This window comes from Pelophylax lessonae, assembly GCF_965119305.1.
Source record: "Pelophylax lessonae genome assembly, chromosome: 12".
NCBI lineage: Eukaryota > Metazoa > Chordata > Amphibia > Anura > Ranidae > Pelophylax > Pelophylax lessonae.
The window spans coordinates 62,730,531-62,743,317 of record NC_138779.1 but is presented as its reverse complement, the minus strand read 5'-3'; the positions used below and the strand labels follow the sequence as shown (position 1 = coordinate 62,743,317).

The window sequence follows — 12,787 nt, the reverse complement described above, 5'->3', positions numbered from 1 at the left end:
AATACAAAGTGTCTTATGAATGGCTGAGCAATACTCAGCCCAACTCAACTCTGTTGCCGGAGTGGGAAGAGAAGTTTGCATCTGATGCCGAACCACAATGCTGTATATTGTATATAGCTGATGCTACATACAGTTTATACAGCACACATAGCTGCTACATGTGTTATTGAAATAAATTGTTTGTTTGCTTGGACTAAGCTTCTCCAAACTATTTAAAGGCCCCTATAAACTGAATTGGGTAATATATTGCAGGTTACGAATCCTTAGATGTGATGGCTGCAATCATTTCCTCTTTTTTATGTAGAACTAAAATCAAAGCTTTTATTTTAAATGTGAATAGAGTAAGGGAGGGTATAACCCCTGTAAGGGCCGGTTCACACTAGTGCGATGCCAGACATCGCATGTGATTCACACCGCATTGCTGTTCACATCACATGCAATGTCTGTGCGAGGCAAATTTAGCCATACAAACTGTATGGCTGAATTAGCATTGCATTCGGACCATACTCATGCAGGACCCTTTTTTTTGTCCATACCGGAATCGAATCACATAGGTGTTCACATCCATGCGATCTGATCCTGAAAATCGCGCTGCATTTTGCAAACTGATTGCGGGGTGTCGTTAACTTAACATACACTCCGCAATCAGTTTGCATGAACAGGTTGTGATTTTGATGCGGTGCGGATTTGCAGTGAACTCGCTGCGAATTCTCACTGCATCTAGTGTGAACCGGCCCTATGGCTTTTTTTTTGCCATCAGTGTCCCATTGGGTAGATTTCCCTTCATTTCCTGTCCTATAGCCAAAACAGTAAGTGAGAGAAAATCCCTCTAAAATGAGGGAATCCTGGGTGTCACCAGAGTCATCAGAACTAGTATCCCCATTGCAAGCTATCCCCACTATTTCTGTACTGGGGACAACCCAAAACCTGGGAGTTTCTTTTACTTTAACTTTTGGTGATAATTGTAAACAGGGCAAATAGGAGAGGGTGAATCTCCCTAACAGGGGCACAGACAGCTATAAATACCTGACAGGGGGTCTAATCCCTCTCCACTCTATCGAAAACCCCCAAAAAAGTGTTAGCTGAAATTCAGCTTTAAAGTATAACTAAAGGCAAAGTTTTTTTTTTTAAGATTTGGACAGAGTTGAGTGGGATTAGAACACCTATTAGGGTTTTATTGCTGTCTGTTCCCCCATTAGGGAGATTCACCCTCTCTATTTGTCCTGTTTACCATTATTATTAAAAATTAAGGTGTTACTAAACCCAGGAACCTGCATTCACTATATCTGGTCTCCCACAGTATACAGAACATGGAAATGCAATTATTTTAGTAAATATTAACTGCTAATAACCTTTTCTCATCAGCAGTATACAGCAGTCTTGTGACTTCTATCAGTTCCTGGTTAAGCTTGTAGGAGGAGTTTTCATACCGCACTGAGCTGTCCTATGAGGCTGCATGACCCCTGACCCTTTGTCTGGACAGTGCTGTTTTGCCCTGTGCTGATCACATGCACTCTCCCAAGAAAAAAAAACCTCTCTAGCAATACACACCAAACTGAGCATGTGCAGCCTGACTCCAAAGGCTCTGTCTTATGCGGACATGTTTTGGAGTCAATGAAAGAAGGGGAGGATCTGTGCATACAGGATCAAACAGCCTTTTTACACAATGCAGAGGATTAAACCCTTAGGTTCCACAGTCAGTATAGCAAGCATGCTTTATTGCATATACAGTCTGTTCTGGGTTTAGTAAGAACTAGTAGTAGTAGAAAATCCTACATTTTGGGTTGTCCTTAGAAACGTAATAGAGGGGAAATCTTCCAAGGGGGACACAAGTTCTGATGACCTGAGAGGCCCCAAGGGGTTCCCTTAATTTGTAGGGATTTCCTGTCACTTCCTGTTTTGGCTATGGGACAAGAAGTTAAGGGAAGTCTTCCCAGTGGGACACAGATGGGAACAACAAAACTGACATGGGTCCAGTACAGGGGTGTCAAACTTAATTTAATCACAGACTGCATTGGCAGTATTGTTGCCCTACATGTACAGAATGCAGAGTTCAGGGGTGTGCTGTGTACAGAGTGCAGGGTTTAGGGGTGCACTATGCACAGTGTGCAACCCCGACCCCCCCCCCTCCCAAGTTTCCTTGCATTTCTCTCTCCAACTTGGCCTGGCTCTAGTACCTCCCTATTTAGGCAGCTGTGCCTTGCCTTCTGGAGATCTGTCCCCACCATGAGTGCGAGCCACTGAGAGCAAAGCTGTAAACACAGAAGGCCTCTGTGTTTACAAGTGACAGCGGAGAGCAGGGAGTGGACAGTGAGTGCAGATGGTGGCAGAATGGAGTTCTGCCATGTTCTGGCTACAAAACTAAGTGGGAAGGCCTGGCGGGCCAGATTCAGCCTGCGGGCCTTGTGTTTGACATATGTGGTATAGTGCATCTAGCAGTACCCTGCCCACAGGCTGAAAATGCTGCTGTCCAAAGGTATCTCTGTTACTTAGCCATTCAGAATGGAGATACTGTAAGGCAGAAAGTGTGTTAATGACCCGAAAACTAGATAAAAATAAAGAATAAAAGCCTAAAAAATGATTGCAGTCACCACATTTAAGGATTGGTAAGTAGCAACATATTACATTCTTGTTTTGGGGATTAATATCGCTTTAAGTAAAGAAAGGCATTTGATTTTCTGTGTCCACAAGCATTTCTGCACATCACTGAATTTTATTTATCAAAGACAACACAGACTGTTCATGCTACAACATTTCGATAAGGGATGAAGATCAGAAAACCCTACGTCTCTAAAACCAACCATACAGTATTAATCTTTTTTCACTCAACCACCGGGTTAAACAAAATTTAAAAATGAGCTGATTTCCCCATTTACCGGGGAATCCTTCCCGCTGAGCTATTGTATTGTGACAGCCTTCCACCATATTCAGAATACAATGATCAGTGTTGTCAGCTATAGCCGGCAGCACTGATTGTTCGGAAAAAAACTCAACAGGCTGGTAGCAAACAAAGTAATCAGTCGCCTTGTGTGCAACTAGCCTGCCCATACATGGATCAAAATTTGACCAGCTGAATGTTGATCCATGTATGGCCACTGTGGTTGAATAGAAGTTGCTTTGCTAATTTAGTCCCTAAGCACATTAATAAAACTACTTGTTGGAAAAAAAATAAAATAAAACTAGACCAATGTTTCCACACATCAGGCGCATCTTGGAAAGAGTGTCAAAATGTTCTTGAATGTGGTGAAGAAATAAAGCTGCTGTCCCTCCAGCAAAGTTTACAGTACTGTCAGTCACAATTTTTATTTAGTGTATAGTGCTAATTTTGTTGCCCCAGGACAACTTCTGTACGTAGCCATTTCTACAAGATTTTGTATATAAGCCAGGTTTATTCTTTGATATACAGTATATATATATAGATTTTTAGTTCCAGCCTGATGTCAACATTTCCTACTTAACCACTTAAGCCCCGGAGGATTTGGCTGCTCAAAGACCAGAGCCTATTTTGCGATTCGGCACTGCGTGATTTTCTTACGGACAATTGCGTGGTCGTGCGATGCTGTACCCAAATAAAATTCATGACGTCCTTTTTTTCCCACAAACAGAGCTTTCTTTTGGTGGTATTTGATCACCTGTGCGATTTTTACTTTTTGCGCTATAAACAAAAAAATAGCGGAAATTTTGAAAAAATAACTATATTTTTCACATTTTTTGTATGAAATTCCCCCCAAAAAAATTTAAAAATCAAAATTTTTTAACATTTTAAGCCAATTTTGTTTTCTGCTACATATTTTTAGTAAACAAAAATCCCAATAAGTGTATTTTGATTGGTTTGCGCAAAAGTTATTGCGTTTACTAACTAAGGGAAAGATTTATGTCATTTTTATTGTTTGTTTTTTTTTTAACTAGTAATGGCGGCGATCTGCGATTTTTTTTTTCCGGGACTGCGACATTGTGGAGGTCAGATCGGACCCTTGACTGACATTTTTGACACTTTTGGGAGTACCAGTGACATTACTACAGTAATCAGTGCTATACATATGCACTGTTACTGTAAAAATGACACTGGCAGGGAAGGGGTTAACTTTATTAGAGATGCAGGGGTTAAATGTGTCCCTAGGGGCATGCTTCTAACTGTAAAGGGGTGTAGCTTTTCATGTAACCACAGAGACATACGATCCTACATAGCAGGATCGTATGATCTCTGCTGTTACACCAGGGAGAATGACAGGCGGCTTTGTTTACATTAGCCGCCTGCCTTTCTCCCTCTCCACCGGGAGATCGAGAGTGACCGGCGGACATCGGACCTGCCGGTCACACGCACGGGGATGCAGGGGAACGAGTGGGGGCGGGAGCGTTTTGCCCCCTACAGGCTCCTGGTTTAGCGATGTAGTACTACGTCACTTTGCCCAGGAGGGGCTGACTGCCGCAGTAAATGTACTTGCGACGGTCGGCAAGTGGTTAAACCAATATAAAATGGACTACACTTATATATATATATATATATATATATATATATATAAATATAAACATCAATTTTCTCTAGGCCTATTACATACATTACAAAGATTTTTAGCACACTTCACTGTCTACCTTTATTCGGTATATGCTGAGATGAGCTGAGAAGTAGTATCATAATACAGTAAAACCTTGGATTGCGAGCATAATTCGTTCCGGAAGCATGCTTGTAATCCAAAGCACTCTTATATCAAAGCGAATTTCCCCATAAGAAATAATGGAAACTCAGATGATTCGTTCCACAACCATTTATTCATAAATCCTTCAATTTATAGTCCATATAAAAAGATTATAGCATTGCGATAGGTTGTGTAACCATAAAATGTCCATCCACAAATAGCCGCTTCCACAAGGGGATTGGAAGCAAAATCCAGCAGGAGCTACAGGGTAGCAATATGGTTCCATTTAATGAAGGTACAACATTTAGCAACTCACATGGTTGATGAATAAAACAGGCACATCTAAGTATGCAGGCATCTGGGGTAAAGCTGTCCACATAGACCATCTTCTGCACCGCCGGCTGCCAGTCTGTAATCCTGACCGGGAAGACCACCCTGCAGCAAAGCGATCTGAAAGCGAGGGGCAGCATGGAAAGGATGACGTAGATGACGGTGCGGAGGATGGTCCTATGTGGACAGCTTGACCCCCAGATGCCTGCATCCTTAGATGTGCCTGTTCCAATCATCAACCATGTGAATTGCTAAATGTTGTACCTTCATTAAATTTAACCATATTGCTACACTTAGAGGCGCCTCTCTTCTCTTTTATACTTAGCTGTGACTTGAGGCTACTTGTATATCAAGACATCGCTTGTATATCAAGTCAAAATTTATTTGAAAATTTTGCTTGTCTTGCAAAGCGCTCTTAAACCAAGTTACTCTCAAACCAAGGTTTTACTGTAATAGTATGATCAGTCAATGTGTTGTAGAAGAAGAAAACTTGCATCTTGGCATCCCTACAGATGTGAAGCATCCACATCAATAATGAAACATCCAATGCTGCAAGCCTGAAAACCATGCCGGGTGTGGAGCTCTAGGAAAAACACTGAACTAATCACACAACAGTGGGATTTCTGGAGGCCATCTTCACACAAACCAATACCCTTATTGCCAACTTTGCCAATTTTACAAAATCATATCTGTCTGCAGATTAATATGAAGAGGTCAATTTTAATAACATGAAATGGTGTAACAAATATATTGACTAGATCAAACGTCCATCAAAAAGTGAAGTTTTTCCTATAAGAGATAAAGTCTTTCTGCTGAATGCTAATACACTAGGAATGGGCTGTCAAGTTGATGGCTTGGATTTGGTGCTAATAGATCCGTCTGTTCTCAGACCTCACTTTGCTTTATGCTTCTCTTCAGTGACCCAATGCACTGAGCCAGATACAACCAGGCTTTTCAGGAGGTTATTGCGATAGGAATGCCAGCTAACATGTTTCTGTCATCACAGGGTTTTAACCCTTTCCTGCCCATCACAGCATCCCATTACAAAGTTCTAACCACAGGGGAGCAGGAAAGATCGGCTGATCATGTGACCACTGCCACTGGCTGCCACAGTGGTCACATGATTGGGAGCCTGTTCCACTGTCTATTAATCATTGAAGGTGACCAGAGTTGTCTTTCACAGCTAGGTCTCTGTGCTGGGAACACGCATTGAGCCCGCTGTCAGCAGAGAGGCTACGGCTTCACAGGTCCTGGTTCAGAACAGGATTAAAACGATCCATTACATAACCCATTGTGCTTACAAAATACACCTTAGATTAGGTGTAATAGGTTTATATGTTTTACTATACTGCTTATTTTATGCTGAGACTGATTAAAAGGAAGTACTTGTATAAAAGTACAGCCAAATGATAAATGTTGTTACAGTGCTATACTGCAACTAAAGACATATACACTATAAGACATCTTCTGTGTTCAGCTTAATTGTTTCATGATTGTTTTCCAGATGTGTAAAGCCTCGAACACACTAGTATTTTTTTTTTTATTCAACCCAGCAGGGCTGAATGAAAAAAAGCTGACAGCTCCGGAGAAGCCGCTGTACTAACCATGTGGTTTTAGTACAGTGATCTCCCCTGCTTTGCTATTGTGTTCTAACAGGGGGGTGGCCCACCCACCAAAACACTTCAGTCAGTGCTTATAGCCATTGGCTGAGAGCACTAATCAGGAGCCAATCGGCAGACCTTTTTTGGTCATGCCCCATCAACAGAAGTGGGCCAATTGGCTGGTTTCTGTTCGACTGGCTATAATACACACGGCCAAATGTTGGCCAGTTTCTATTGAACCGGCCGATGCCGTCCGACATTCGGCCTATGTGTACTCGGCTTTAGGCTGACCATAAACACATACACTTCTTCTGTTCAGCTTTTTTTTTTTGAAAAAAATCTAACAGATCCCTTCATCAATGCTAAACAGTGCAGATGAATGAATCTGCAGCATCGGCTGTTGTATTCTGACAGTTAGAATATCTGAACAGTGGCTGTATCAGATTGAATGCAGGCGCTATTCCGCCAACACTTTTTAACCCAGATTCTTCAAGTTTTCAACCCAAGGATGTCAGGAAGAAGGGTGCCGACAGGGCCACCCATGGAGCGAATTTTGTCTGGTTCATCAGGAACTGGCTAAAATTGAGTGCATGGCTAGCTCAACAAATCCGGGCTTGTTTATCAAACAAGAGTAGAGGTCAAAATGTAGCTTAAAGTGTAAGTTCACTTTTACAGAAAATCTGTAAAGCAAACTTACACTGGACCCCCTTCCTCAACCCCCCCCCCTGGTCCCGCTGACTTGGAGTCCCACGATCACCAGCTGTGAGACATCGGGTCGCCGATTTACCGGTCCAGGGATTTGAAATCCCTGCAGGTTAATCTCATAAACATACCTCTCTGCATTTACGGATAGGAGGTATTCTAATTGGTTGGCGCCGTCACAAGGACAACACTGACCAATCAGAACCCGCCTAGCCTAGCCCCGCCCTGTCAGCCCTGGAGAAGAGGAGAGAAAGCTGCAAGAATTTCAAATACTCAGACCAGTAAAGCGCCAACCCAATGTCTCACAGCGTGTGTTCGCAGGACTCAAGGTCAGAGGGACCGGAGGGGTGGGGAAGGGGGTCCAGTATAGGTTCACCTTACAGATTTTCTGTAAAGGTGAACTTACTCTTTAAAGAGGAGTTCCGCCTGGAGAAAAAAAAATAAAGTCAGCAGCTACAAATACTGTAGCTGTTAACCTTTAATATATAAACAGTTAAACACTTACCTGTCCAGGGAGCCCGCAATGTCAGCACTCCAGCCAATTTTCAGGTCAGCTGCCGGGTGCTGCTGCCGCCATTCTTTCTAAGGGAGACTGGCAATGAAGCCTTTTGGCTTCACAGCCAGATCCCTACTGTGCATGCGCGAAGTGCGCAGCGCATTCTTATAGGCTCGGCAGCGGGGGAAGGAGAAGGAGGACGGAACTTTCGGTGGACAGCGCCGTGGCACTGTTTCCCGGAAGTGGGAAAGGGTATCTGTCAAAAACAGGTACCCCCTCCCCCCTGAAAGGTGACAAATGTGGCACTGGAGGGGAGGAGGAAGCAAATAAGTGGAAGTTCCAATTTTGGGTGGAACTCTGCTTTGCCATATGAAAACATTTACTGGATATACATGATAAGGTAACAGGGATGAAGAGGTCTACAAAGATAAACCATGATAATTGATGTTTAAATCTACATATTTTTCCTTTCTAGTCTTAAGGTTAGGGGTTCAATTATATATTTTATGTATTTGTTTACATATTGAATATTAGATTTTTTTGTTGTATATATATTTTCACCTGTATATTATCTATTCTGCGATGGATTACATTTCTCAAAGATTTTTTTTATTATATATATAATTATTTAAATATACAAATTTAAAAGAGATGAATTTCTACAAAGTTTTACCCCTCTGCATATTTATTTTTGTATGAAATGTTTTAGTATAGTTATTAGGGATCGACCGATTATCTGCAATGCCAATATATCGGGGGGCGATATGCACTTTCCCCGATATATCGGAATCGGCCCCCGAGGTTACCCATATTGCCGATATTTCGGGAAAGTGCTTGTACCAGAGTGAGGCCCTCAGCTAGAGGCATCACCCCGGTAGCGGCGTCCGTAGCCGACGGTTGGCTGTCTTGTAATGACAACAGATGCGGCTGAGAAGCCACTCGGCTGTCAAGACAAGGAGCGGGAGGGGGGTCTCCCGGGTCACCCGGGTCTTCTGCCCCACTGGGCATCCTACCTGCATGGCCGCTGAAGAGAAGACCCGATCAAAGCCGCATTCGGCTCTGATCGCTTCTCCATGTAAAAAACCCAGAAGTGATGTCATAATTCGGCGGCAAATTCAAAAAAATGTGAGCATTCAAAACAGCCAAACTTGAATGCTTTTAAGTGCAGAGGAGGGTTTTGGGGTCTTTCAGACCCCCAGATCCCTCCACAATAGTACCTGTGAAAAATAAAAAATAAAAATATATATTTTTTTTAAATGTCCAAAAATATCGGCCAATGTCGATATCCGATGACCTAAATATTGGTATCGGAACTAAAAAAACAATATTGGTCGATCACTAATAGTTATATACAATCCGGTCCAGGGTCCAGGCTGTGCTGTTATATTTTCATCTGACTCATAAGTTATACATGCTCTAGGTCTGGGATTTATTGTAAAAAATATCTTTGTTTCATAAAAGGGAATAGTACTTCCAATAAAAAAGCTTTTTTTTATATTGTTGTAGAAATGGTATGTACCCGCTCACCATAATAGAAGTCCATTTACATTTGAAATCAAAATGTGGAAAACCCCTGGCCATGTGTGCCCTACCTCCTCTTTATACCGTGCGTATATAATGCCATTGTGAACAATTTCATCAAAGCATTCAATGAGAATTAGTTGTGCTCCTTGTTTTTTGTACTCATTTTCAAAACAAGGTCGCATTTACTAAAACATATCAATATTATTTTTTTGCCATTCACAATTGCCAAGAAATCCATATTTCAGTGCGAAAAAAAAAATGAAAATTAGGTCTTTAATGCAGATTTTTGAAAAGACTAATCCTTTAAAATGAGTTTTTGTACATTTGCAGAAAGGATGAAGGATCGGCAATTTGCTTTTTCCACATGTGGTCATGTGGGTGTATTTGCATTGTGTACTACATACAGTAATGGTTGCCACTGGGGAGAAAATAATGGCAATTTAAAGCCTCAAACAAGCACAGTCCCCAATCAAAATAATGGATAAAACTGACAAGTGGTGTATTAATTTTAAGAAATATTAATTGTGATGTAAATGAATGTTTCTCTTGATATATGCACTCTTTTTAAACATAAACTACAGCCCTTGCATATCCAATTTTCCTATATTTTAAAAAAATGTCCCTGTATGTTAACTTTTGATTACTGTTGTGTATATGTATATATGTATATATGTGTATATATATATATATATATATATATATATATATATATATATATATATATATATATATATTTGTCAATAGAACAGCTGAAACTAAATAAAGTGTAATACTTTTTAGAGATAAAAGGCTGTTTTTCACTTATTTTTTAGGCAGTGAATATAACTTTCACCTAGCGTTCGTTGCAGATGAATCTTTGGTGATGTATTTTAAATTACAATGGTTTATTTACCTGCAGTGAATATTTGGTAAATGTCATATGAACGACTTTATATATATAACTCTAGATGTAATTTTTGAACGATGTAAAGGATAAGGAATCCTTCACTGTGAACTGTATGGTGGAATACTTTGTTCTTTAGCTGTGAATATCATCACTCATATTTTGAACAAAGCACCTAAGGAGTTAGAAAACTGTCTGGGTAAGATCAAATTCCTACCTCATTCTGGCGTCTCTGAGGGTCTTAACGAACTGACAGTCCTGAAAGGGTTCCTGTTGGAGCGGCAGCAGAGAGAATCATTTAGAATCAGCAAGGGTCCGAGACCCCATGCATGGCTGACAGACGTGCCGGAGAGTAAATGTGTACCAGTGTCACGGAGGCTCCAATCCTCTACGGAAGGAGGTCACTCACTAATCTGTCTCAATGTCAACCAGAATTACCGCCAGATGATTTAATCAGTGGACCAGCAAGCAGAAGCACATGGGCACTCCAGGGTTAATCTCACTTTTGGCTTTGCGTTCAACCCTTTGTGTTGTCGAGGTGAAAGGTGCAAGTATTATCATATAAACATGATCAGATATCATAGTACGACAGCAGAAACCTGTTGGGAACGCATAGCCACTATCATTCATATGAAGTTTCTATATATATTTTAAATCCACCAGTACACCATATTGGGAGTTTTGTAACAGGTTAAAAAAAAAAAAAAATCCCGTCTTTATTGTTAAAGAAAATTATTTTTTAAATTAAATAAATACAAAAATGATTAATTATTCTTAAAATGCTGTCAATAACATCAACAGAGATGGGAGTGTATTTATTATTGATTTGACCCAAAACTCACCCAACATCAGCCCACATTTTTGCCAATTTTCAACCAAGATTTAATTTTACACAATCGTTCAATTTATAATATTTGTTTTAAACAATTATCAAGTTTGATTCGTCAGTCAAAAGAACATCAAACCAGATTCGCTCATATGAAAAAAATATTCAAAAATTGCCCACTATTTCTTTTTTTTATTAGCTTGTTTAACTGTTCTAAAATTTAACCAAAATTCACTTTTTCATCCTGTACAGTATTTAAATATTCCCTAGTTCGGAGCAAGGAATTTGTATTTTAAAGTGCTTTTTTGCTTTAGGGGTGTGGATTTTTAGTTTATGAATGATGTACCTCACGTGTATCCTCATAGCAGTTGAGCAGTGAGTGTGCAGCCCCCTTGTTAGGCTCATGCCAACCCACATGCCCTTTTGGCATTGGAGGGTACCTTGAAGGGGTTCAGTCAAAAAAAAATCTAAATGGGGGTCCCAGGCAACACTTGATGAACAAGATTAATTTGTCTTGGTGAGATTTGAACTAATAAGATTCGTCCAGTAAATGTCTGATAGACAGGACGAATTTTGATAGGAAATTCTGGGAAAATCCTGTTAAACTTTAGTTGGGCCCATTTACCCATTTTTTCACTGGATGAATTTCACAAAAAAAAAATTGAAAATACACCCCAAGGTGTATTTGCACATAATAGAATGCTGAGTAGAACCAAAGCCCATGTGGGAGGAGAAGTTTAAGTAAATTTTGAATAATTCAGGCCAACATATTGAGGATGAGAGGTTGCAAAGAAATATATGTAAAAAATAAAAGTGTGTGTACACATATTTCAATATTAAATATACTATGGCTTATGTTTTTCATCAGTAAATTTTGAACCATAACTCATGGATTTTATGGACACGACTTCAACAAATAAGTAAAATACAACATTTTTAAAGATATGGAATATAAAATATGACACTAAAAAACAACTACATTAATAAACATACAGGTGTAGGATTGAGCACCACTTAACGAGGGCAATAGTGGCCCAGAATTAGTCAAGTCCCTCCACCCCAAACTCGCTCATCCATGTCTTTATGGACCTTGCTTTGTGCACTGGTCCAAATCATTTGGTGGAGGGGGGATTATGGTGTGGGGTTGTTTTTCAGGGGTTGGACTTGGCCCCTTAGTTCCAGTGAAGGGAACTCTTAAGGTGTCAGCATACCAAGACATTTTGGACAATTTAATGCTCCCAACTTTGTGAGAATGGTTTAGGGTTGGCCCTTCCTGTTCCAACATGACTGTGCACCAGTGCACTAAGCAAGGTCCATAAAGACATGGATGAGTGAGTTTGGGGTGGGGAAACTTGACTGGCCTGTTAAGAGTCCTGACCTCCACCCGATAGAACACCTTTGGGATGAATTAGAGCAGAGACTGCGAGCCAGGCCTTCTCGTCCAACATGAGTGCCTGACCTCACAAATGCGCTTCTGGAAAAATGGTCAAACATTCCCATAGACATACTCCCCAGAAGAGTTGAAGCTGTTATAGCTGCAAAGGGTGGGCCAACTCAACATTGAACCCTACGGACTGAGACTGGGATGCCATTAAAGTTCATGTGTGTGTAAAGGCAGGTGTCCCTATACTTTTGGTCATATAGTGTGTATGTACTGGTATACCTTCAAATAGAGGGTAAAATATTCAAACAGAAGAGGGTTCCACCATCCCTTTATATAAAGCTTGACATATTTTGAGTGCGCTGCTTACTCAGGAGCGAAAAGTTCTAACATACAAGTGCTACTCT

At 40.6% G+C, this 12,787-nt stretch overlaps 1 protein-coding gene across 1 annotated transcript in view; it reads right to left on the bottom strand.

The window, feature by feature from the left end:
• The window catches only part of LOC309567877 (G protein-activated inward rectifier potassium channel 4-like), a gene marked incomplete at its 3' end in the record, with an annotated part of 86,837 nt that extends 76,359 nt beyond the window's left edge, over positions 1-10,478 (bottom strand). The window contains exon 1 of the mRNA XM_082273388.1: positions 10,391-10,478. The remainder of the gene's footprint in view (positions 1-10,390) is intronic.
• Positions 10,479-12,787: the final 2,309 nt, after the last annotated feature.